This window comes from Leopardus geoffroyi, chromosome B3 (assembly GCF_018350155.1).
Source record: "Leopardus geoffroyi isolate Oge1 chromosome B3, O.geoffroyi_Oge1_pat1.0, whole genome shotgun sequence".
NCBI classification, from domain to species: domain Eukaryota; kingdom Metazoa; phylum Chordata; class Mammalia; order Carnivora; family Felidae; genus Leopardus; species Leopardus geoffroyi.
In genome coordinates this window covers 86,888,811-86,914,579 of record NC_059337.1, presented here as the reverse complement: position 1 = coordinate 86,914,579, position 25,769 = coordinate 86,888,811, and the positions used below count along the sequence as shown (strand labels likewise).

At 36.4% G+C, this 25,769-nt stretch overlaps 1 long non-coding RNA gene across 4 annotated transcripts; it reads right to left on the bottom strand.

Annotated features, from left to right (window-relative positions):
• Positions 1 to 1,862: 1,862 nt before the first annotated feature.
• On the bottom strand, positions 1,863 to 25,769 carry LOC123583581. 4 transcript variants are annotated; one of them, XR_006704962.1, is made up of 4 exons: positions 24,122 to 25,769; positions 17,620 to 17,765; positions 16,276 to 16,398; positions 1,863 to 2,133 (listed from the first exon to the last, which is right to left on the bottom strand). It is a non-coding gene; the product is annotated as an uncharacterized LOC123583581 (long non-coding RNA). The 4 variants fall into 4 exon arrangements; XR_006704960.1 differs by lacking the exon at positions 24,122 to 25,769 and adding an exon at positions 6,705 to 6,890 and having other exon boundaries at positions 17,620 to 21,560; XR_006704961.1 differs by lacking the exon at positions 24,122 to 25,769 and adding an exon at positions 6,705 to 6,831 and having other exon boundaries at positions 17,620 to 21,560.

The following is a 25,769-nucleotide window of genomic DNA, read 5'->3' as shown; positions in this document are numbered from 1 at the left end:
GCATTTACACAGGGTAAAGATGGCAGTGGTTTACATCTTACAGATTAACAACTTGAATAAGACTTTAACATAATATGTATGGCCAGAATAAGTTCTATCTAGATAGAGGTATCTGGGAATTAACTTTTATGATATTTTGAGTACTTCAGAGTAACTACATTGCAGACCCAGTCTAAGGACCATTCTCTGAATAAAAGTTTTAATTCTGACATATATCCACCAGACCCCAGAAGCCACAGGACACTCCTGTGGTTTATCACATAAACAATTTGTCTGGTGCCAGAGCACACATGAAGGATTATGTGACTTCAAGTAAGCAGGGCACCATAGGATGGATGAATTACTAAACACAATATACCATGATTTTCATGTGGATGTCTTTGGCTCTGAAACAAAATTAGGAGGGAAGGAAATGTAAAACATTTCAGTAGAAATGATAATTCTGTATTATCTAAAATGCAAACCCTAAGTACACTTAGTCTTGAGATTCACTGAATCATGGGGCCATAGAATATGGTGATGGAAAAGACTTATTTACTGTGTTTTCTAGTCCACTCACCTGCAAGATTATTCCCCTCAGAGTTATTCCAGGCCAGGTCCAGAATAGATTTAAATGTCAAGAATTGAAGGACTCCCATTTTTTTTTTTTTACCAGTGTAATGGAGAAGCACTATACCCATTGCAAAAACATTTTGCCAATGGAATATTTTCTCTGATATTTAGGTAAAATGGACTTACATTTTAAGTATACCTCTTTGAGGATACATTTTTATTAGCTCTAAAACCTGTTTCAGATACCTGAATGCCTGCCTCTATGTATTTAGCTGATCTATACACCTTTACTTCCTTTAATTCTCACCTAAGATTGATCCAAATAAAGTGCCCCAGCTGGGAAAACACCTTTAGGATGTATAAGCCTTTGATTTTTTACTCTTAATACTGAGAAGGGGATAATAAAGTTAAACCTCAATAATTCATTTGGATTACATCAGGCAATTACAAACAGGAGACTGGGTCCATTTGTGAGATGCCATCCAATACTAGGTCATGCAGCTTCCTCACATGTTAAGTATGACTATGGTAAGAAGTCAAAGGACTTCAACCTCTTAAAATGTGGTAAGTCCTTAAATTATAAGAATAGAATCTAGAAACCAACCCCAAGACTGTTCCTTGTACTAGAGAGAGTTTAGAGTATTTGTGAACTTGTGTGTGGCCCACAGATTTGCATGTGGCCTGTCAGGAATACATTATGTCAGGGTTTTATATAGTAAAAAGACTGAGGAAGTTCATTATAAAACTTCTAAAAAGAAGTTAAATTTCTAAATTTCAATTCCAGGGATGCCAGAGTCTGGAGCTTCAAAGTTATATTATGATTTGGAATCTCGGATTCATCTGGACTCCCATGGCTCTGAAGGGCTCACTTCGTATACAGTGACCACTGGACCATGCTATGTTGAGGATCAACACTCCAGACCACACCAGTCTCTTAAGTTACAACATCTCTACTGAGTTAGGCAATTAGAAAGGAAATGCTTACTGAATCTGACAAATAATTCACTTTGGAAGTGTAACCACAGTAAAAGGAGACTGCGTTACGTAGAGAGAACAAATGACAAATGAGTGCATTCCACTCACCTATCTTATCTTATAAAACCAAAAGGTGAAAGGGAAAATTGGAATTGTAATCAAGATGAAAGTTGTAAGGCTTCTGATGATTCAAAGAGTAACATTAAGAAGTTGTTTAATAATATTATAGTCTATAAATGCACTGACTACAAGATTGAAAGATACCAGATTCTCTCAAGTTAGGTTCTGTGATGGGCAAGTTCCACCCGATTTTTGTTTCATTATGGTACAGTAAGTGATAGCACTGGGTTTTATTTAAGTCTCTGTATAAAAAGTGCTACTTTAAAAATGTTCAAAGAGCCTTCTTACATAAAGTGAGGTCTGCAATGTTTCAGAGTATTTCAAAGTCTTACGGTCACTTACAATTGTTACCAGTTGATACAAATACCAGTTGTTTGTGGAATAACCTGAGATCTTAATAAGCACGAATTAACTTTAAAACAGAGTGAAACATAGTCCTTTTTATCTTCAGCATCAGAAAGAGTAGTGTAGTAGCCAGTCTTAAGCCTGGAAAAAAAAAAAAAAAAAAAGAATAGAACATAGTGAGATCCTTCTTGACTATACTCAAGATCCCTAAAACTGGATTTATCATGAGGGGTAATAAGCAGTAATTACTATGCTGTGACCCCCCTCTGCCATTTAAAAAAAAAAATTTTTTTTTTTCAACTCAGGGGGTAAACTTGTTTTGAAGGGAAACAAGAAAATAGAGATTGGCAGGGAAATATAAGGCATGAAATGATGAGGGAAAGGGAGTGAGGGAGAGATGCCATAGCAGAAGAAGTAGATGGTATTGGGTCTTCCATAGCCTCCCAGACCAAGGGATTGGGGCAGTGAGAGATGGGATGGAGGCAAATTAATGGCTGGACAGAGCTAGACAGAGTGTGCTGGGGAAGGGCCAGGCGCGAAAAGATTTGGTGTCGTCATAGCAACCGGCTCAGCCCTGCTCCCCCTGAAGCCCATTCAGCTCTGAGCTGCCGGAACACGTTTTTAATTAAAGCGTATAAAAGTTGTTTTGTAAAGACTTCTCCTCATCCGATAGATTTCAAAATGGTTAATCAGGCTTCATCTCCTTTTGATGCTCACAAGAGCATGTGCTACTGCGCGCACAAAAACTGCCGCCGCCACCGCCGCCGGGTGAGTTATCTCTCAATCACAGCTAATACCAGGAAGGAGCAGGCCAGCTAGTTATTTAGATACACATACGCAGAATTCAGCGGAAAGCAGGGAGTCCATTTCTGTGACTGCGAGTGGAGACCTTAATTTGCTTTGCTCTAGATACTATGGAACTCAGCCTTCTGGATGGCTATTGTCTCTGGTTGATGTTCTCTTTAGCTTTTGAAAACAGCAAGATTTCTTCCCCCCTCTGGGCGATACAGTATTCAAAAGCCAAAATAAAACTTACAAATGTGTAAAGTAATATTTAATCTAGGAAGTTTGTTTGTGCCACTCTTATGTAAAAATATGGCGACCATCCCCCCTACCCCACCCCCGGCTTTTGAGAAGAGAAGGGCTCTTGCTTCGAATCCTCCATAAGTTAATAATATACAGCAACAGTTGTATTTTCTTCTTTAATAAAAGAGATGACTTAATAGAAACCAGTATCTTTTGTTGATTTACTAAACAACTTCTTAGCAGATGACTTAAGCCTCCTCCAGACTTTTGCATCTCCCTTTCCCCTTTGTTGGTGATCTTAGTTTCTAACTTCCCTGAAAAAGAAAAAGAGAAAAAGCCCACTTTACCTGTCATCCATTCCTTCATCTACCCTGTACCCCAACTCAACATGTCTATTTCTGTACCAGTATGTTCTCTTCTACTAGTCCAGGATGTCAAGGAGTCCTGAAGTTCTTGTCTCAGACCCTTCTCTTGTTTTTTTGTTTTGTTTGTTTTTTGTTTTTTACTGCTTTACTACCATCTCCACTGTTGCTGTTTCCAATGATTCCTTCTCCTCAGCTTCAAACATGTAATGGTTACCTCTATTTCCGTGGGAAAATTTGATTTCACAAAATTTTCTAGTTCATATTCTCTTGCTCTTTTCACTGCCAGAATTTTCAAATGAGTGGTCTTCACCCACAATATCTATTTCTCCATAGCCCTGCAATTTGATCTGTGGCCCCTTGTCTTGAAACAAACAAACAAACAAACAAACAAACACCCAAAAACCTTCTGCCCTGAAGATCATCAGTGATACCTTGATTCAATGATGTTTTTACTTCATTCCCCCACACCCAGAGTCTCAAACAGTTCTGAATATTCTTAGCCATAGTGACCACGCTCCCACCAAGGACCTCCTGGCACTAGCCTTTCCTCACTCTCCACTTCCTCAGGACTGCTTCTCTATCTCTATAAATATCTTTGTGTCTGTTCCAGCTTCCACTGTAGTTCCCCAAGGCTAAGTCCATTGATCTGAGAGACAAAAACAACCCCTAACATTTGGAAAATGGCTTGACGCTCCCAGCTAGGCTATGGTGTTTTTAGGAGTTGGCCTGGCATTCACAGGTAGGCCTAGGTATTCTCCTGTGAAACAAAAACTATTTTTACTAAACACCAACTTTAGACAAGGACACTCTAATGATAGGAGAGACAAAAAGACCACTTTGTAATTTTGTCCCAGTACAGATAAAAATAAAGTCACTGCAAACCACAAAGATAGCAAACAATCCTCATGCTTGCTAATACTAGTAACTGTTGCTTCTTTACAAATGATAGCTTTAGCTTTGTTCTAGTCTTCCCTCTTTCTAAATAAGATTTCTTGAGATACCCAATGACAGAATTACCCTTATATCCTGACAGTAGCCAATTCACAGTCGTACTTTCTTGATTCTTCCCCCAAAATATCTATCATGAGCCCCTATCTTATAATAAGTTACTGAAATGCCATGCCATCCCCTATCGTGTGTGGTCTTGTTTGCAAACAAGTAAGAAAGCCAATTTGTTCAATCATACTATATTCCTGATGGTCTTTGGCTAGAGGACATTGATAGGCCCTTTGTTCCTTTGTCTTATGGCTTGTGCTATCATGTATGAAGCTAAAAGTCCATTCCTGTCCTCCACAAAATCCCCCATCTTATTTCTTTCTATACCTCTCTACAAGTATTCAATAAATTTAAATTAGAGCAACACATTTCTCCCTGTAACAAGGCATGCCTCCTGACTTCCATATTTTTCTCATTCTCTTTGAGAATGAGAATGACTAAGGCTTGAAAAGTCGTAGTCATCACTGACTCATTATTGCCCTCTTATTGCCCGTCCACCTAAAATTAGTCTGCCGTATCAATACACCCACTATCCCAATCTTTCCTTCTTTGACATCCCAAAGGTCACAATTTTAGCCCATACTACTGTGCACTATCTGTTAAAATAGCCTCCAGAATCTTGTTGTCCAAGTCTTGTTTGTACACTATTCCTAGCCTAATATTTCTGAGCAATAGCTTTAAGTGAACAAAAATAAATCCTAACCTCTTGAAGCCAGAGCTTTCACAGAAGTAAAATTAGGAATTACATATGAATAAATAGCATGATTTTCTCCCCTTAAAAAAGATAAATGTCATTGCTGCATACATGGAGTAGGGAAAGCAAGAATGCCTTGGATTACTATTTTAAAGACAGAGTGTGTGAGCGGGGGGAAGGGGCAAAGGGAGAGTGAGAGAGAGGAAAAGGGACAGAGAGAGAGAGAGAGAGAGAGAGAAAGTGAATATTAAGCAGGCTCCACACTGAGTGGACCATGTGAGGCTTGGTCCCACAACCCTGGGATCGTCACCTGAGACGAAATCAAGACTTGGGCACTCAACCAACCTAGCCACCCAGGTGCTTCTACAAGACTCTGTTTCATGTGTTGGGATCTATTTAAGAAATATCAAGAAAGTGAGGTACATTTAGAAGATTCTGGGTTAGAGAAGTACTGGACCACATCTTGCAAAGGACGGTTTAAATTGGGGATGTTTGGCTACAGAATAAAACATTTCTGTTGCATTGGAGGGTACTATAATATTTCAAGCATATGTGAGAGAAATTAGAATTATTTGTGTGTGATTGTAGAGGGAAGAATTAGGGTCAGGAGGTTGAAATTCAAGATAGATTACTGCTCAATATAACAAATAATAAAATATTATTTTGAGAGAGAGAGAGAGAGGAGAGAGAGAAGGAGAGAGAGAGAGAATGTAGGCTCCACACTGCAAGTGTGGAACCTGATGCAGAGCTCGAACCCACAAACTGTGAGATCATAACCTGAGCCAAAACCAAGAGCTGGATATTTAAGTGACCAGGTCACCCAGGCACCCCAAAGGATTTCTTTTAGTTGAGCTTTGCTTATGATATTCTCTCATTTATTTTCCCCTGGGCATTTAATTCTAGGTTGTTGATTTTTTACTTTCAGCACTTTGAAGTTTTATTTTTTAAATTTATTTCATTTTTTTTCATTTTATTCTATTTTCTATTATTCTGAGAAGTTAACAATCTTATTGTTACTATTTTTAAATTAATATGTCTTTTTATTCTTCTCTTATCAAAGTCTGATAATTCCAACATCTCTGGGTCTGATTCTATTGACTATTTTATCTTTTCACATGGTTCTCTTGGTGTCTTTTCCAATGTGTCTTTTGTTTTTTTTTTTCTTTTTTTTTTTTAATTAAATGTCAAATATGATATATAAAAGAGCAATTGAAACTGAGGTACATGCCCAAAATGGGAATATCTCTTTTGTCAGGCCATTAGTGTGGGCATTGGAGTGAATTTAGTAAGCACATGAGGTGAGCTGGGGTTTGTGATTGCTATAGTTGTCTTAATGTACCACAGATTTAAAGTTTTTCCAGGGACGGGCTGGATTGCCACAACTTGTATTCAATGTGAGGCCTAGAGAGCTGGAAGTGTTTTTTTCTCTTTCTTTTTTTTCTTTCTTTCTTTGTTTCATTCTTTCTTTTCTTTTTTCTTCTTTCTTCTTTCCTTCCTTCCTTCTTTTTTTCTTTCTTTCTTTTCTCAGTTTCTCTGTTCCACCTTCAGATTTCAGCAGGCTATCAATGCCTGCAGCATAGACAGAGTCTATTTCTATATTTTTATTCCCCCCAGAAGTCCATGGCTGTTACCTGCTATTAGATGCAAGGCTCACAGTGGGTCAGGGAGGGTTACTCAGCTCTCCAGCTCCCATCTTGGTCTTAGGCAGGCCCCAGACATCTCCTCCAGTGGCAGGCAGCCTCCTATTCAGTGCAGGGTCTAGAGCACAGGCAAATTACCCGTCCTTCCTCCAAATTCCATCTTGTATTGGTGAGTATCTTAGGCGTATGTGAATTTGGGAAGATCACCTTGATATAGTTGAAGCTGTTCTATTTACAATGTATCTTTACTCCTATGGAATAGCTTTCCCTAGGTCTGACCCCAAAGCTGAGTCTCTGCTCTTTGGTGAGAATTGCATTCCAATTTTTGTCTCCCCAGCATCATGGAACTGACAAAGTCTCTTCTTAGTTCTTTATCTTTTTAGTAAAGTATTTTGTCCAAGTTTTATAGTTATTCTCGGTGAGTGAATTAATCAGATTTTAGAAACTCTGTTATAGTTGGAAGCAGAAGACTTTTCCTTATTATATTCTAAATCCTAGTCGCTGACCATCAAATCTTGGTAATTCTTGCATTCAAGCCTCACATTCAGTCTCTTACCCATATTTTAGGAACTGGCATATGTTTGAAGTCATGTTATGCTAGCATTAATTTTTCTGTATTTGGTTAATTAGTCAATAAAGATCATTTGATTATATATTGTAATTCTAGCAGAGTTGAGTATCTTGGCACTATTTATTATATTTGTTCTACTTAAAGGGCAGAAAACCACAGATTAACACCATCACGAAAAGCAAAACTTTACATTTAAAATACAGATCAGTGTATGGGATTCATATTGAATATTACACTATTTGGATTAGGTAATGTCTTTAGTAGAGGACTCTTATAGAGAAGGATAAATAAAATTTGTTTCAATTACTTTAGTGATTGAACAATATATAGAAAATATAGTGACACACAAATCTAGGTTAATTTTTAAAAACTCCCTTAAAAACAGGTTTTAAGCTGTGTTAAAGATAGCTGGAGTGATACAGTAAGTAAACTATGCTGATGAGAGTGAAGAGGTAGAATGTTCTAGAAGTTAAGCGCATTTTAAACTAAGATTGTTGCCAAATAGCAAGAAGATGGAAGATTAGGGAAGAAATGGAAGTGTGTTAGTATTAAACAGTTTTTGTAATGGCTACAGAAAGAGGAAAGATTTGAAAAGAAATACAATCTGAGTTTAAACTCAAAGCTAACTTATGTAGGATAGGTCAAAAGAAGGAAACTGGAGCTGAACGACCCTTTTAAGAAGGAAGTTGTAGCATGGTCACCATACCATAAGTGAGGTCGTCATGGAGGTAAAGTGGAGGGACTTGATTAATATTACAACTCTTGGCATCTTTCAGTGGCATATATGGAGCTGAAGATAGGGAAGAATTTAAGAGAACAAATACAAGGCAGCCAAATACCATTTTGTTAAGTGCCATAAGACAGTTAAACTGAGGGAGTGACAAACTGTATTCTTGCAGACAATGATAGGAGAGAACTTCATGGCAGGGAGGATAAAAGATTTGAGTGCTATCTTTGTTTCACTGAATTTCAGGGGATGGATCTCCATTTGAGATTAATTTATTCATTAATAAATGAAATCAACACACTTGTTGTACAATTACTAGTGGAAAGCATTGTAATAGATACTTCCAGAGCTATATTAGATGATTCTTGATCTTAAAGAATTTAGCGTGATAGGAGTGGTGAGATAAAATAGTTAGTCAACTGTGGGAAAAAAAAGTAGAAAATGGTCATTTTGGTTTCTGGCATATAGTAGGTACTCAGTAAAGTTTTGCTGAATAAATGAATAGCATAGAGACACATAAAAAACTGAGATGGAGAATAAAAGTAATATTGGGGAGGCATCACAATCCCAGACTTCAAGCTATACTACAAAGCTGTAATCATCAAGACAGTACGGTACTGGCACAAGAACAGACACTCAGATCAATGGAACAGAATAGAGAACCCAGATATGGACCCACAAACGTATGGCCAACTCATCTTTGACAAAGCAGGAAAGAATATCCAATGGAATAAAGACAGTCTCTTCAGCAAATGATGCTGGGAAAACTGGACAACGACATGCAGAAGAATGAACCTGGACAACTTTCTTACACCATACACAAAAATAAACTCAAAATGGATGAAAGACCTAAATGTAAGTCAGGAAGCCATCAAAATCCTGGAGGAGAAAGCAGGCAAAAACCTCTTTGATCTTGGCTGCAGCAACTTCTTACTCAACACATCTCTGGAGGCAAGGGAAACAAAAGCAAAAATGAACTACTGGGACCTCATCAAACCAAAAAGCTTCTGCACAGCAAAGGAAACCATCAGCAAAACTAAAAGGCAACCGACAGAATGGGAGAAGATATTTGCAAATGACATATCAGATAAAGGGTTAGTATCCAAAATCTATAAAGAACTTATCAAACTCAACCCCCAAAAAACAAATAATTCAGTGAAGAAATGGGCCAAAGACATGAATAGACACATCTCCAAAGAAGACATCCAGATGGCCAACCGACACATGAAAAAATGCTCAACATCACTCATCATCAGGGAAATACAAATCAAAACCACAATGAGATACAACCTTACACCTGTCAGAATGGCTAACATGAACAACTCAGGCAGCAACAGATGTTGGTGAGGATGCGGAGAAAGAGGATCTCTTTTGCATTGTTGGTGGGAATGCAAGCTGGTGCAGCCACTCTGGAAAACAGTATGGAGGTTCCTCAAAAAACTAAAAATAGAACTACCCTACGAACCAGCAATTGCACTACTAGGCATTTATCCAAGGGATACAGCTGTGCTGTTTCAAAGGGACACATGCACCCCCATGTTTATAGCAGCACTATCAACAATAGCCAAAGTATGGAAAGAGCCCAAATACACACACACACACACACACACACACACACACAATGGAGTATTACTTGGCAATCAAAAAGAATGAAATCTTGCCATTTGCAACTACGTGGATGGAACTGGAGGGTATTATGCTAAGTGAAATTAGTCAGAGAAAGACAAAAATCATATGACTTCACTCATATGAGGACTTTTTTTTTTTTTAATTTTGTTTTTCAACGTTTATTTATTTTTGGGACAGAGAGAGACAGAGCATGAACGGGGGAGGGGCAGAGAGAGAGGGAGACACAGAATCGGAAACAGGCTCCAGGCTCTGAGCCATCAGCCCAGAGCCTGACGTGGGGCTCGAACTCCCGGACCGCGAGATCGTGACCTGGCTGAAGTCAGATGCTTAACCGACTGCGCCACCCAGGCGCCCCACAGGACTTTAAGAGACAAAACAGATGAACATAAGGGAAGGGAAACAAAAATAACATAAAAACAGGGAGGGGGACAAAACAGAAGAGACTCATAAATATGGAGAACAAACTGAGGGTTTGTGAGGGGGTGTGGGAGGGGGGATGGGCTAAATGGGTAAGGGGCATTAAGGAATCTACTCCTGGGGCGCCTGGGTGGCGCAGTCGGTTAAGCGTCCGACTTCAGCCAGGTCACGATCTCGCGGTCCGGGAGTTCGAGCCCCACGTCAGGCTCTGGGCTGATGGCTCAGAGCCTGGAGCCTGTTTCCGATTCTGTGTCTCCCTCTCTCTCTGCCCCTCCCCCGTTCATGCTCTGTCTCTCTCTCTGTCCCAAAAATAAATAAAACGTTGAAAAAAAAAATTAAAAAAAAAAAAAAAAAGGAATCTACTCCTGAAATCATTGCTGCACTATATGCTAATTTGGATGTAAATTTTAAAAAATAAAAAATAAAAGAGAAAAAAAAGTACTATTGGGAAGACCAAAAAAGGAATTTATAGGGAATATGACAAGTGAGTAAGACCATAAATGTCAGACAGGATTTAGACATGAGATTGGAGGGAGGGGGCACTTCCAGGTGGGGGTTAACAGTGTCAGGAAATGGAAGCCAGACAGTTTAGGGTGTATACAGGGGAAGGTGAAGTTGAAGTATGAAAGAGGAGGGTACAGGAAGATAAAGCTGAGAAGGTGTCTGGAACAAAAGTCTGGAGGGCCTTGAATGCTGTAAGAAATTTGGAAGTGTATTCAGTAAGTAATACTTAGCATCGGAAAGATGCTAATATAGTATAGATACTATATCTATATTACTATCTATATATACTATATACTATACTATATCTATCTATATATATATACTATAATATATACTATTACTATAGTAATATAGTATACTATATTACTATCTATAATAGTATAGATACTAAACTATTTGGATCACATGAGGATATATGGTTAGAGGTACAAAGAGAAATTATGAGAAAGATGGAAGAAGACAGGGAGGAAAGAGAAAGTTTCATCCAGGTATACTTGGCAACTGAGACTGTGAAGGTCCAGAATAGAAAGGGGGAAGAGAAGACTTGGGGATCAAAGACACTGACAATGAAAGGTGTAGCTCTGATCCTCTGTCAAGCGATAAGGCTCTTGCTGGAAGGTTCATGTTACTGAGCTTGTACAAACGGAAAATGATTTATTCACTAACAGGCAGAAAAAAATCTATTACTAGCAACAGCACTTAATTGTGTTGTGCAATATGTAAATTCTTTATTAAATCTATTCAGAGGCAGCAAGTAAGGAGAGTTTCCTGGGAAGGCAGTTTCCTGGGAAAAGCAGTCTACACTCACTGTCTCCATTTCTAGATGTTTCCTTCACTTCTAATTGTCTGCAATTTGGATTTTGTATCTTATTAGAGTAGAAATTGCTCTGGTTAAAATCACCATGCACTCCTTAATTACTAGTCCCAGTGGCACTTAACCCAAACACCATCTCCTCTGGGAAGCCTTCCTTAATCTCATCAGCAAGGCAAGATGCCTTCTCACCTGTTTTGCTAAAGCATTCTGAGCCTGCCTCTATTATGGTATCTCCCACACTGTATTATAGTCATTTACTGCTACATCATTCCCTCTGGACTGTGATTTCCAGTCAACTTCGCATCCTTAGCACTGGGATGGTGTTGTCTGGATTACTGATAAATACAAACAATAAAACCCTCTCTAGTATCTCTTTCAATCCTCTCATTAGGATATACTTTTAGAAAAATACTGAAGACTTCCAAATATAACTGGCATAGAAACATTTCTTCTGAGAACATTACTTCCGCCTTCACTTGTACTGTAACTTATGTGTTGTCATTAAATGATTAATATATTAATAAGGCTTAGAGGTTTTACAATTGATTCTCTTATCCCCTAACCCTCACCTGTGGCTACAGTCTGTTATCCATACTTCTTGTGACTCTGTCATATTGTGATTTCTTTAGGTAAGTAGTATTTTGAATTAAATACTTTTAAGTGTCTTCTATGTTCCATATGTTCTAGTTAGTGTTGGAGTTCTAAAGGTAAATAAAAATTAATAAAAATAAATAATTTCCATGGAATTTATGGTATTTTTAAATTATTTCTAAGTTCATCTAACAAAGTCTTGTCTAGTAATACAGTTCATGGTCGGTAAGGATGCTTCAATTTGTATTTTATTTTATTTTATTCTAGAGAGAGAGAAGACCGCACAAGCGGGCGAGAAGGTCAGAGGAAGAGAGAATCATAAGCAGGCTACGTGCTCAATGTGGGGCCTGACTTGTGGCACGACTCTAGGATCATGACCTGAGCTGAAGTCAAGAGTTGGAAGCTCAACCCACTGAGTCTGTGTATGTGTCCATTTTAAAATTGTGTTCTTTTAATAAATAAAAATCTAAGTTTATATTCAAATTTAGTTTGTGATTTTTCCTTAGTGTAACACAAGTCAATGAAGGAGAATCATTTGGATAATTACAAGTTTGTTGGTAGATGTTATTAAATGAAAGAAACTAAGCATTCACACACACAGTATTTTTTAAATGTCAACTTAAATGTTATTTTTTGGAAATAGTTTCCTTGATGTTTATAAACACGTAGTCTGTTATGATGAGGGTAGCTGCAGTGAAAGCTTTACTTTTGCTTTTATATTGGAAAATTGGGCCATCTATGGACTGAGATACAGTGAAAGCATTACAAAGATTTTGCAAACAGACTGAAGGAAATCAGAGGTCTTGAAAATTGGTCTTTCAAATATACCTCATCATCATTCTTAATGTAAAGCTTTCTTCTAATTGTTTTTAACTTCTAATCAAGTAGAAACTATGCCTACATGACAATGCCAGTAAGAGAATCTGAGAGAGGATTTTCAGGAAATAAATCTTTTAGGGAATAAAATATTCTTTAAAATTCACCATTTGTTAAAACAACGTATGTGAGTATAAACTGGCTATACGTTTAATTTTAAAGATCAGAATTAACATGTTACATAAAATCACTTATCCTTAAAAGCAAAGCACAACTGTTTGCCACAATTATTTTAATACATTTCTCTACTGAGATAAATTTTAAACTCAGGAAAGCAAGATTTGGAACGAGAAGAGTTAAAAAACACGAAGCAACAGTAACCCCATTTAGATAAGGGATAGATGGGTGGAGCAGGGGAACAATACACTAAAGTGCTTTTCTTTCACAGATCTTGGTTCAAATTAAGGTTAAATTCCAAAGGAGGATGTGTTTTCCCCATATGGAGTCTTAAAGGACATGCCTTTGTTTCCAACTTCCCAGAGAAGATATATGTTAACACAAACAAAGTATTTCATAATAAATTTAACTTTTATAGAGTGACTAATGCCCTGTGAAGATAAGGTAGACTCTCAGTCACCTGTGTTTAATCCAGGCTGAAGAAATTATGCCAAGGGCACACTGACAAAAACTTGATTCCTTTGGAGAGGATGGCAGTAACTTGGTGGGGAGCAGAAAGGGTCTTGATTTTTAAAAGTCTCATTGGAATGACTCTCCCTTCCTCACTGTGAACACAGTTTAGCATTTATGTACTTTGGAAGGACAAAGAGGTGAGGTAAGCCTGCCAAAATCTGAACCTGTGTTTCTGGGAACCTGTTAGTAGGTCAACTGTTACAAATAGAAGAGAAACTGCAAAGGAGCGGTGGGTGCTAGAAACTTGGCAGTTGGACTACATATAGCTTTATTAAAGCCTGCGTACTGTTCCTTCCAGATCTCAAGGGAGGTGCTGTGAAGTTTAAACTGCCACGACGGATCACTATTATTCAATCAACTCAAGCTTTGGTGGGGAGTGGGGGTGGGAGGCAGATCAGCATAGAAAGAAACAACTCTTTTCTACTAGAAATATTTACAGTTAAAAGAAAATGATATATTTAAAAATGTACTTGTTAATAATAATTTATTAATCCATCTCTTCCTGTTAAGAAAGACAAATTCATTATGTAAATACTTTTCTTTCCTTTTCCCTTTCTTTTATCTTGATATTATTCTTTATTAACTAGTTGCTTAATTCTTAAGTCCTTATTCTTACAAAATGTCTCTGAATTTGTGACTAGGTAATTTATCCATTGACCCCATATAGCCCTCTTCCATGTGCAAATTCTATTGACTTCAACTGAAGATGTAAACATTGGTCCTGAGGCACGTGAAGGGATTCCTTTTTGGGAAAGGGAAACAAAAATGTATTCGCGTCAATCATATCAGACATATCTAACTACACAGGACATGAGGTTTTTAATCTATTTTTTATATTTATGAATTCATCATTGATGAAAGGCTTATGAAATCTATTTAACATTTAAATAAAACAGGATAGCATTCTCCCTTCTTCCTCCATTCAGTGAAAAAGGAGACACGGACATAGAAAGAGCTTGATTTTAAGTTGCTTTATGATAAGTTTTGAAACATGTCTTTACCTTATCGATCTTCAGGTCACTAATACTGATTTTAGGCAAAACTAATTTTCATCATTTATTCCAATCTACTTATTTCTTGCCCAATTTCCTTCTTGTGCTCTGAATTTAAAACAAAAAACCCCAAAATATGTAATATAAAAAAAAAAACCCAGAACACTTCTTTTCTCTTTTTGTGTTAGCCAGTGGCTAAGAGAAGAAAACTTTTCTGACCCTACACTGCTAGACAAGAGTAATGGAATGAGATTTCTCTTCTCAGGATATGTAACATCAAGTCCAATTTCAGAAATCAATTAACTATTCAGAGAGGAACACCACAAGGGGGCAGGTGAATCCAGGGTAGGTCCTAGGTGAGAGGGTCTTAGTATTGGGAATTCTGGTCAAAGGAGGGGAAAAATGAAATGAAAATTAGAAACAACTCTAAAAATAATATTTCTTCATGAACATAAGCATTTAGATCTGGACCATCCAAGTGAAATCTTATTTAGAATATATCCAAAGACATTAATTACAATATACCAAGGAAATAAATGAAAGAGATCAAATCAGTGTAGTAATACGCTGAAAGTGATTCCTGTATTTACAAAGGTCAACAGCATGGTTTTACAAGAAAAGAAAGACAGTAGCTGAGAAGAAACCCAAAATTTACTATAGAACAATTAGAGTATGCATCGAAAATAAATTTCAACTAGATAGATGAAGTATCAAATAATTAGATATATGAGAAGATAATTTTGCTTCAAAGTGATTTTAATAACCAACAATTTTATAACAGAACATAAACTTTGAATAATAGAGCTATAACATTTTTTCCCCCTACACAAAAACTGAGAAATTAGTTTCAGGCACTTTAGCAAAGATAAATGCTGCTTAAAAAGATTATTTAAAGAGTCTGCTTTGACTTTCATTGGAAATTAAACTTAGTCTACCAATAGGAGGCAAAAATGAATATTAAAACATTAGTTCTTCTAAACAAATATTTTAAAATTGACACCAGACATCCTCTGTGAGAATATCAGAGACAGCATCTTCAATGGCCAACATATATACATACCTACTATGCAAAGTAGCCAGGACTAATTCTATTTGGTAAAGCTGGAAATTATCACTGGCCTCCCTTTTATACCTCACTAAGGAAATGCATTTCATTATTTGATGTGGGTAGATAATATATTATTTATCTTTTACCGATTAACAAAATGAAATGCAGAGACAATTATAGCATAATATGTAGTATAATATAGCATAGTATAATATGTAGCACGATGGCATAGCACAATATATAATAAAATATGTAAGTTTTGTCTCTTACTACTAGTTTTTATTTAGTTCCTAATACTAAGTAGAATCTTTAAAATGAGCATTTAAGTGTCTTATTTATGATCAGATTAACTTCTTATTTAGGACTCTGCAACAGTTTTCTATAGTAATAATGTAAAGGTCACTTCTAGTATAGATCTATTGATTGAGGAGGTCATCTTCTAATAGATTTTAGGGCAAGCTAGGTTTTAGAACTTGGGGCACTAAGTTGAGTAATCTTCCTGTTATACTATGATGTATTTTGGTTTCATTATACCACAGGATTTAGTATTATAGAACAGTAATCAGACATTTAAGCCTACTTTCAAAGCAAAGCTCTGAACTCAAATGTAAGTGCTCATTCTTCTATCACCTTAACAAAGCCTGTTTTTCTCAAATTCATTCTTCTCTTAGTGTGTATATGTGTGTATAAATACACACACACACATAAAATATACTCATGCACATAAACTCATACACACATACGTGTATATATACATACATACATGATGCAATCCATCGGTGGAATTTTAGGTTAGTTTTTCTCCTCTTTTCAGTGTGTTATTTAGCTTTCTCTTCCTTGTCTTTCTTTATTCCAAGTAATCCAGAGTCCTCATAGGCTTTGTCACCTAAAGGACATGGAGACAGCTTCTGCAATGCTTGAAATAATAATGCTTTGATTTGTCAATGTGAAAAGTTGGATGGCTTTTAAAAGCTGACCAGTCCAGGGCTATTTGCACATAGTAGACATTCGATAAATATTTGTTGATTTGATTTATTCTAGGGTAAAGAACTGGGTAACAACCCTTTTTTCCTTCACTCATGTACAATGGTTAAGCCTGTGTACAAATGCATTTATGAGTAAATATTAATGGTCATGGTCATTAAAGATGTTTTAGAGAGAGAAAAAAAAGGCCTAGGTCTTTAGGCTTTAAGAAATAGCAGTGATTGGGGGTATGTGTAATAGAATACTCTAAGTAGTTATCAAAAAATAGATGACAGAAACAATAAAATGGGGTCCAACTAAAGAACATTCTGATAAATTATCTGGAAACAAAGTGGATTACCCTATAGTGTTTGAATCAATCACATGTTGAGGGCCTAAATTTTTTATTCCACATACTAAGGCAATGGGCATTTTAATGAAAACTTCGGGATAATATTTTGGTTATAAAATTTAGTGAGCACATACAAGCCACATAATATTTCGTTTGGTATGTTCTTCCTTGTGATAGTCACAAAAGTGTTTATGCATGTTGTATTGACAGTTGAGAGGCCTTGAACATACAAAATGAATATTACTCCTATATTTTGAGTAATGTATAACTTTTAAAGAGTTAAATTCTATACTCCCATCATTTAGAAGAGCATAATTGATTTATTTCCTTTTCTGGTCACCAACAGTAAAAACTGTTTCTGGGCTTACAACATGTTAAATTTTGGCTCAAGGCAAATTTACAACAGCAAGGTTTATGATAAAATCTGTCAAAACATTAACCATGATGGCACAACTTTCAGCTTTTAACAGACAGATAGGAAAGCGGGAACTTGAGAGTGGATATACATTCGTATTTGAAAATGCTTGCTTAGGTCACATTATAAAAGTTATTCAATTCCGTTGTTCTCATTTTACCCAAATGTGAAAGTTCTATACGATGACTATGTGTTTTAATTAACTGGCTTCAAAGAGATGGGAGATCCTCGGATTAAAGATACAATTCCAAGTAAAAAATTACTATTTAAAAGAACTTCAGATGTTCAAGACAAAAGCTAAAAATCTACAGCATTTTCTGTTTCTTGTCTGACGAATTTCAAGAAAAATTAACTCTTAAACATAGGTAAAGTCTAACCTTTTTGCTTTAAGACAAAGATGATTCATTTAGCCATGTGCCAGCATTTGAGCACTATTCATGAAGATAATTTCAATTTTTCAACATGGTAAACAATGTTGGCAGTTTTGGTTTACTGTTGCTTGATGAGTAAAGGGCTGTAGTTCCTAGAAAATTACAAACAAAATACTGTTATTGAAAGTGAATCACTCTGCTGGCAACCAGAGTAACTAAGATAGGTAACTTTGTGTGTGAGGTACATACTATAAGCAATTTCAGAGGACATACTTTCTTGAAAATGTAATTTGGTTAGACAGCCAGGGTGAATTTATGAGAAAAAACTTCTTTAAGGAACTTAAAGATTTTCAGTGTGTTAATGTCATTCATAGTCATACAAGTAAATGCAGTGAATATTCTACGCTTGAGTGTTTCAAAAAGGCTTTGATATAACTGACCTATTTATTGGAAAATGATATGTATTTTTTAAGCTTTAGGATCTTCATTAAACAAGTCACATAATGAAAACTGGTGGAGAAGAGACAGAAAATTAGTTGCTAAATATTAATTTTTGAAGCTGCCACTTGATGGGAAATGTTCATGCACAATTTATTTGTTCTCACATATCTTAAAATATGGCTTAGAACTAAAAGAATAATACGTAACTAGAAAGTAAAATAACAAGAAAATTTATCAAAATAATCAGAATTTAGGAAATTTTACTTTTTGGAAATGAAGAATCAATGAATTTGAAATCATGATTTAAAGTACATCACAGCAATATCAACAGACATCCAAACACACATTGGTTTATACATTGCTTGCATTCTCTCTTTGATTTTTGATACACTTGATTCCAGAAAGCAATTTAGTTATTAGCATTGTTCAATAAAGAGTTAAATAGCCTATTTTGGGGTCTGGAAATTTTGTTTAAACTTTCCAAGACAATGGAACCATGTCTTCACTTTATCATAGAGTAAGATTTCAACTTTATAGGGACCAACATTTGACAGTTACACAAGAAATTCTGCTTAAAAAACCAAACCTAATCAAAATCAAACAAACAACACAAAAGACCGAAACTCTTCACTTTAAACTTATTATGGTTAAAAGTTAAAGTCTTCAGATGAGCACGTTTCACCTGATAATATGCCAAGTGCTAAATAATTTGACATGCTAATGTATTTTAACACCACTATTTTGGGAAATGACACTCAAATCTTCATCTTTTATTAAAAGACACATCACACAAATGTTTATAAAACAATACAGTTGGAAGATTTAGTTTTTGTCATTAACAAGGATGACTATTTACCAAGTATTTTACCTGTGCAAAGAAATATGGACAATCTCTGACCTGTAGAAGCTGCATTGTAATGGGAGATAGTACAGGAATACTATACGGGAATACTAATAACTGCCCTAATACAGATGAAGACAGAGCTATGAGGCATATAGAAGAGAGATTAACTGTGGCTTGGTGGTGAGGTTAGGGTGGGGAATTAGGGAAAGCTTCATATCAGGGGTGGCGTATAAGTATTCTTGAAGGATGAATTGGATTTAAACACATGAAGGTGGATTTGACTGAGTAGAGGCTTAAAAATGGTAAATGAATTCAATAATGAAAATATAGGGTAGGAACTGAAATGGAGAGTAGGCTTGGAGCACAGGTCAAAGGTATTGGTATGAAAGTCAATTCTATTAATTTTCTTGCCATCCATATGAAAACAAAATAATGTGCCCGAGTTTCCAGGTATGATTTGGTCAATTGGTATTTTTTTTTTTAAATCTAATATGGAACCAGAAAACTTTCCTAAAAAATCTAAAAAACAAACAACCCAAACAAAACAGTACACATATGGTTCATTCTTTGATTCTTGAAATAATAAAAACACTGTTTGTCTTACCGCAACTGAAAGACAATAATATCTGCAACATTTAAATTTTTAGTCTGCGATACAGCTGTATTTCCTGAACAGCTGTTGCATTTTTTATAAACACAGAAATAAAATGATTATTTTGATATGACTGAAGTTTTAATTGAAACTGCTGATTTCAAAGGTGTTTCTTTGCTTCTATTTGACAAACAAGATTAGGTATTAACTTAAATGAAAAGATGTCTTCATGTCACCTAAATGAAAGTATACAACTGTGCTTTATAATATGACTGCAGTTGAAGAAAATAAGATGCAAAAAGCAAATCTAATTTTGTAACATGAAAAGATTATGACGTAAAACATCAGAAATCAGTGTGTATGTTCAAGTGGATAGTAATTCTTCAAAGTAATTCTTCAAATTCTGAGACATTTTATGTCAAATTACATATCATTATTCAAACTGTATTTAAATTTTCTCAGCCAGAATCATCTTCAGAAGTGGTTGATGAGTGGAAGAAGAAATTGAGTCTTCTCTCGTCTATTCACCTGTTTTTTGTTTCAAACAGTATGCTTAGAAACAAACTGAAGCTTAGAGATTTAAAATCAAAACTTGTCTTTAGCAAGCCGACGTGTACACAATCTATATGGGTCTGAGAAACATTCTTTGTGACATTATCAGGAGGATCTCCCTAGGCAACAAAAACTGTTGGCCTGGAAGAAAAGGGCCACATGAGACAAAGTATACTTGACCGGTATGTTTAGCAATACTCACCTTTCCAAATGTTACATAAGTTTGTTTCCTTTATTTTAGGCAAAGTTCCTAAGTTTTAATACAGGTATGCATGTTGGAGTTTCTGTTACAGGAGGTATGATTTTTGAAATGTAAGTCATTTCTTAATTTCAGCTTTCTTAGATGCACCTTGGTTTATTTATTTTTCACACATATTACGAAGGTTACTTTTGGGGGAACAGCTGGACTCCACAGGCATGAGCATCTTACTTCTTAAAGACACAGAAATCATATAGTTTTTAATTATAAAACCAGAAATGTTGATGGGGGCTATTTTCTCAGTCTTGCTTTACATCAAGCCAGTGTTAAAAGTTCGTTAGCTAGAGCTTAACAACACAATGGCTGAAGGAATGGAGTTACCACACAAGTGTTTAAATTCCACGCCGGATCCCTAGCTACAACGGAGAAGAAAGTTCAAACAACAAAAACAGAGTTGCAAGGTCTGAACTTGTGTGTCACGAATACCTCTTACTCATCACCAGGCAGCTCTTATTCAGGGCAACCAGGCCCTCCCAAGCAACATGGTTAATTGAATAAGGATTCTAAACCTTTTGGCTGCAGATAAACCAAAGTGGCACATGGCTCATAACTCAAACATTTCATTTTAAGCAGCTGTTAGTTTTCTTGCCCAGGCTAATTTGGATTATTCAATCATTTTCTTTTCTTTAATGAAAAACTGCTTGTAGTTACTGGTGGGGACAAAGAGCTGCAATTATGGATCTTGGAAAGTAAATTTATTATCTACTCATTTTAATCATGTATACAAGTGATGCTAAATTTGGAACTAAATTCAGAAAATTTTATTAGCAGTGCAATTATATCTGTGTGTGTGTGTGTGTGTGTGTGTGTGTGTGTGTGTGTGTGGGTGTGTATGTGTACACATTTAATAACATTCAGTCCTGACTACTGTTTCCTGCTATGATGAGCCTGGAACCTCTCTCAGTAAGCAACTAAAAATGCTGGATAGAAAATGACAGATATCTTCGCAAATCCATCAGTGTATTGGCTAGTTGGTGAGGAATACACAGAGGCCTAAACCTAAGGAAAACTGGGAACCCTCAATGGTAAGCAGTTTTTACTTTGAAAGCATTTGCCCTATGATGGGGGTGAATTTGAGCTTTGGTTTTCATGTACTTCTTAGTGGCACAGGGGATAGGGGACAAAGTCCAGGGTCCACTCAAGGAAAAAATCTTAAACTTGGGCTATGAATGGAGAATAAAAAAATATCTCCCTCTATGAACACTTTTAAGATTCCACATAGGAGTGAGACCATACAGTATTTGCCTTTGTCTGTCTTATTTCACTTAGCATAATGCCCTCAAGTTTCATCCACGTTGTTGCAATGATAGCATTTCCTTTTTTATGACTGAATAATATTCCATTGTGTATATAGACCACAGCTTCTTTATCTATTTGTCTGTTGATGGACACTTAGGTTGTTTCTATGTCTTAGCTATTGTAAATAATGGTTCTAGAAACATGAGGGTGCAGACATTCTTTTGAGTTAGTGTTTTCAAGTATTCTGGACATATTTCCAGAAGTGGAATTGCTGGATCATATGGTAATTCTATTTTTAAATTTTTGAGGATCTTCCACACTGTTTTCCATAGTGGCTGTGCCAATTTATAATCCGAACAATATACAAGGGTTCCCTCACCAGCATTTATTTATTATCTTTTTTGATGATGGCCACTTTAACAGGTATGAAGTGATATCCCTGTGTGGTTTTGATCTGCTTCTACCTAATGCCTAGTAATGTTGAGTATCTTTTCATATACCTGTTGGCCCTTTATATATCTTCTTTGGAAAAAATGCCTAATTAGGTCTTTTGTTCATTTTTAATTGGACTGTTTTTATGCTAATGAGTTATATGTTTTTGGATATTAATACCTTATCAGATACATGGTTGCAAATATTTTTTCCCATTCTGCAGGTTGTCTTTTCACTTTGTCAATGGTTTTGTTTGTTGTGCAGCTTTTTAGTTTGATGTAATCCCACTTATTTATTTTTGATTTTGTTGCTTGTGTTTTAGGTGTCATATCCAAAAAACCAATGCCAAGACCCATGTCAAGGAGCTTTGTTCCTATGTTTTCTTCTAAGAGTTTCATGGTTTCAGGTGTTATATTTAAGCCTTTAACTGATTTCAAGTTAATTTTTGTGAGTGGTGCTGGACAGGGTCTAGTTTCATTTTTTTTTTTTTTACATGTGAATATCCAGTTTTCCCAGCACCATTATTTATTTATTTTGTTTACTTATTTATTTTGAGAGAGAGTGGGAGGAGGGGCAGAAAGACAGGAGAGAGAATTCCAAGCAGGCTCTGCGCTGTCAGTGCAAGGCCCAACATGGGGCTAAAAACCATGAATCATGAAGTCATGACCTGAGCCAAAATCAAGAGTTAGATGCTTCACTGACTTAACTATCCAAGTACCCCCCACCCCCAGCACCATTATTGAACAAACTGTCTTTTCTCGAGTATTCTTGGCTCCCTTGTCAAATATTAGTTGATAAACTCAATTCTGTTCCATTGGTCTGTTTGTCTCTTTTTCTGCTAGTACTGTCCTTAGCTTCATCGTATAGCTTGAAATCAGAAGTGTGATGCCTCCTACTTTGTTCTCTCAGAATTGCTTTGGCTATTTGAGGTCTTTTGTGTCCCATTTAAATTTTAGGATTGTTTTCTATACTTCTGTGAAAAATGCCACTGGAACCTTGATAGGGATTGCATTGAATCTGTGGATTACTTTTGGTAGTAGGGACATTTTAGCAATTTTAATTCCTCCAATCCATAAACATGGGAACTGTCATGAATTTTATAACCATAAGCTAGCCCTCATGTGGGTTTCAACCCAAATTATCATCATTTAAGTGGTCCAGTAAAATTCCAATTAAGTTTCTGAAGTGCTCTAAAGCCTGTATGTGTTCCCAGGTGATTAACAGAAGCAAATGTGAAGCCTTTATGGAGGAACCGACCTTCAACCCAGGCCCTGAAAAGTCCCGCAGAGGATAATTCTAAGAAATATAGGCTCATATTCATGAATCACCAAACATCCAAAGAAATATGGCAGCAAAAATGTAGCTAGTGGAAAATACCGCAAAATTGGAGCAGTGAATACTTCAGATATTAAAATGATCAGAAATCAAATACAGAATAAGCATCTTTAAAATGTATAAGATAAAAAGGAATTGAAAATATGAGGTAGGAACAAGGGACCATAAAAATGACCAACTGGATTTGGGGAATGATCAGAATATAACCTTCAGAAATGAAAAAAATGTAATAACAGAAATTAAAAACTCACTGACATTTTGCTTCCAGAAGAGAGTGGTTTGTGGCAGACCAATGTCCCTGCTAAGAATAAGAAGAAAAGTTGGAAAACTTACAAAAAGTAAGCTGGATAACTTACTAAAAGTATCAGAGAGGGGCTGAAACAAAGAAGAGGGGGACTAAGATTCTAGAGAGGAAAGAACAGAGAGGTAAACTCTGCAGCCGCTCTCCCCTGGAGGTCTTTGCTGGTTTTGGGTGAAGGTGAGAGAGTGATAATCTGGGCTTTGTCCTGGAAGAAGACTGCTGCTAGAGACAGAGAAAATAGCTTTCAGCAATCTTGCAAGGCTGTAGTGACAGACCTGGAGAGCCAAAGGGCCTGAAACACACACCTAGTTTTCCCTTCAAAATACTTGGCAAATTCTGAGCTGTGCTAAGTTGAGGTTAAAAAAGCTCAGATGAGACTATCTCAATGGGCCCCAGTGAAGCTATCACTTGTACCGTTGAAAGCTCGAGTGAGCTAGGCCATCAGAGGAGAGGCAAACCAGAGAAAACTGAGCCTTACTCAGAATGTAACCCAGGTACAACTCAGCATAGTACCTGACTGGATTAAGGTGATTAGCTTCCACACAATCTTCCCAATAGAGGAAAGGTTAAGCCCTCTCTGGAGGAAGACAGAATCTTCTAGAGGGTCAGGATGTCTTGCATTTTGTCAACCATTAATTAATAGGCAAGCCAAGAGACAGGACCATGCATCTAGAAAGCAAAAAACAAAAACAGACCATGGATGATTCAGAAAATGGAGTTAGTAGACATGTAGACATAGTCTTTTAAGTAACTATGACTAGTATATTCAAGAAAACAGAAGCAAAGGGGGAGACAATATATTTGGAAAGGTGAGTATTTTACCAGAGAATTGGAATGTACAAAAAAAAAAAAAAAAAATCAAGAGGAAACTGTAGAATTGAAAAGTACAGAATCTGAAATTAAGACCTGAATAGACAGCTTTAACATCAGTAGACAGGATTAGTGAAATAAAAGGCAATTTTGAAAATTCAAAACTAATGTACATAAAGGAAAAAAAAAAAAGGAAAATACAGGACAGGGTGACAGCAATATGGGGAAACACAGTGAATAAATATAAAATATATATAATTGGAATTTCAGAAGGAGGAGAAAGAGATATTGACCAAAGTTTCCTAAAGATGGCAAAAAATATCAAGTTTGAGATTTAATAAGATGGATGAAATCAAGCAAGAAATATACAAAGACCACATCTAGGCAAAGAACTGTCAAAAACAAAGAAAAAGATAAAAACAAGAAAGAATCAGAGAAAACAGAGACTTTACCTCCAGGAGAAAAACATTAAGACCGACAGGTAATTTCTCAACAGGGAAGAAGGCAGTTAGACATCAAGAGGATGATATTTTAAAACAGTTATAGAAGGACTTATACTTTTGGGCATGATGGAGTAACCAGGACATTTACCCTCTGACTTAAAAAAAAAAAAAAAAAAAAAAGAACAAAAAACTCATCAACCAACAGCAACAACAGCAAACAACAGTGAAAATCCATGGATCAATGTTTTTGGACTTCGGACAACAGGCAGCCCAGAATAGTGATCCCCGAGGGAAGGGAAGTGCATGAAGTGAGCTCGGGGATTGACCCAGCTTACTATCTGGAGAAGTTAGAGAGCAGAGAGCAGGAAACGGTAACGAAACAGCCTGGCAGCCTCCCTGAGTCGAGAACACAGAGCTGAGAATGTGGTTAGAGTTTGCAGGTCAGACTACTGAAGAAGAGAGATTCTGCATGTAGTGAGGAGTGCTCCACAGGGAGGGCACAAGAGAGCAGTGGACTCTGCAGAACTGCAGTGCATTCCCGGACTCGTCCTCTGAGTGTTGACCAGCATGTGTGACAGTAAACTACTGAGTGAGGGTAAGAATTACCAAAAAAAAAAAAAAGGAGTTGGCAAGATAATAATCAAAATTCATACAAGGCTGTGATCAGTCAAGGTAGAGAAACCCCATTGTACATAAGTAGTGTATTCAGAGAGGTATTGCCTAAACTGGGGGGGGGGTGGTGGATCATTCTGACATTAAAGGTACTCTGATCCTGCCTAATAAGCTCAAAAGAGCATTATAATGAGGATCTGTTTCCAAGTAGTGTAACTGTATCTCCAAAGTTCCAAAAGCATTAATGAAAAACAAAAATACCCAACACTCAACAAATTAAAATTCACAATGACTGG